The sequence below is a fragment of the Glycine max genome, chromosome 12 (assembly GCF_000004515.6).
Source record: "Glycine max cultivar Williams 82 chromosome 12, Glycine_max_v4.0, whole genome shotgun sequence".
Classification (NCBI taxonomy): Eukaryota; Viridiplantae; Streptophyta; class Magnoliopsida; order Fabales; family Fabaceae; genus Glycine; species Glycine max.
In genome coordinates this window covers 27,665,921-27,667,899 of record NC_038248.2, presented here as the reverse complement: position 1 = coordinate 27,667,899, position 1,979 = coordinate 27,665,921, and the positions used below count along the sequence as shown (strand labels likewise).

The 1,979-nt window shown below is 41.3% G+C and overlaps 1 non-coding gene across 1 annotated transcript; it reads right to left on the bottom strand.

Annotated features, from left to right (window-relative positions):
- Positions 1 to 581: 581 nt before the first annotated feature.
- LOC112998642 (small nucleolar RNA R71) lies at positions 582 to 688 on the bottom strand. The gene has a single exon (XR_003263736.1). It is a non-coding gene; the product is annotated as a small nucleolar RNA R71 (small nucleolar RNA).
- Between the last annotated feature and the right edge of the window lie 1,291 nt (positions 689 to 1,979).

Here is a 1,979-nt window from a genome sequence, read left to right as displayed (position 1 = left end):
TAAGAAGGCAACTAGTTGTGCATGCTGAATATAGTGTATGACTAGAGGCAATCCATCAGACTTACAACCCTTTGATCCTGAAATAGATAGGACATTTCATAGATTAGTTAGACATCATTTAGTAGCTTTTGAGCATCCTGAGCATTTTGTTATTGGTGATTTTGAGCATTCTTTTTTTGAACAATCTGATTTTGGACATTCTGAGAACATGGCACAACCTCCACCCAGTGAGAGGACTCTAAGGGAAATGACTGCACCTGATTTCACCTAAAAAAGCTTGTGCATCCAATACCCTGATGAGGATGTCCCGTATGTTCTTAAAACTAGGCTGATCCATTTGCTTCCAAAGTTTCATGGCCTTGTAGGTGAAGACCCGCACAAACATCTGAAAGAATTCCATATTGTCTGCTCCACCATGAAACCCCTAGATGTCTAGGAGGATCACATATTTCTGAAGGCTTTTCCTCATTCTTTAGAGGGAGTGGCAAAGGATTGGCTATATTACCTTGCTCCAAGGTCCATCACGAGTTGGGATGATCACAAGAGAGTATTCTTAGAAAAAAATTTCCCTGCTGACCACAGCCATCAGAAAAGATATTTCAGGAATTAGGCAACTCAGTGGAGAGAGCTTATATGAATACTGGGAGAGATTCAAGAAACTATGTGCCAGTTGCCCTCACCACCAGATTGCTGAGCAGCTTCTTCTCCAATATTTTTATGAAGGACTCAATAACATGGAGAGAAGTATGATAGATGCTGCTAGTGGTGGAGCCCTTGGAGACATGACCCCTACTGAAGCCAGAAATTTAATTAAGAAGATGGCTTCAAACTCCCAACAATTTAGTGCCAGAAGTGATGCTATTGTCATTAAAGGAGTGCATGAAGTAGCCACGAATTCATCTTCATCAGCCGAGACTAAGAAGCTTGAAGGTAAACTAGATGCCTTGGTTAACCTGGTAACCCAACTGGCCATGAATAAAAAATCTGCACCTGTCGCCAGACTTTGTGGTTTATGCTCCTCTGCAGACCACCACACAGACCTTTGCCCTTCTGTGCAACAATCTGAAGCAATTGAACAGCTTGAAGCTTATGCTGCAAACATCTACAATAGACCTCCTCAACCTCAGCAGCAAAATCAGCCACAACAGAACAATTATGACCTCTCCAACAACAGGTACAATCTCGGGTGGAGGAATCATCCCAAACAGCAGCAACAACAATCTTATTTTCAAAATGCTATTGCCCCAAGCAGACCATACATTCCTCCACCAATCCAGCAACAACAACAGCAACAGCCCCAGAAACAGCAAACAGTTGAGGCTCCTTCGCAACCTTCCCTTGAAGAACTTGTGAGGCAAATGACTATGCAAAACATGCAGTTTCAACAAGAGACCAGAGCCTCCATTCAAAGCTTAACTAATCAGATGGGACAATTGGCTACACAGTTAAATCAACAACAGTCCCAGAATTCTAATAGATTACCTTCTCAATCTGTCCAGAATCCCGAAAATGTGAGTGCCATTACATTGAGATCGGGAAAGTAGTGTCAAGAACCTCAACCAACAAATGAACCTGCCGAACCTCACTCTACTCCAGAAAAAGATGATGCCAAAAACGAAAATGTAAAGAGTAAGTTACCTAACAATTTATATGCAGGTGACTCTAAAGAGAAGCAACATATCCCTCTTCCATTCCCTCCAAGAGCAATTTCCAACAAAAAAATGGAAGAGACAGAGAAGGAGATCTTGGAAACATTTAGAAAAGTAGAAGTAAACATACCTCCTGGATGCAATAAAGCAAATTCCAAGATATGCTAAATTCTTGAAGGAGCTGTGCACTAATAAGCGGAAGCTTAAAGGAAGTGAAAGAATTAGTATGGGCAGAAATGTCTCCGCATTGATTGGTAAATCTGTTCCCCAAATCCCTGAAAAATGTAAAGATCCAGGTACATTTAGCATACCTTGTATTATAGGGAACAA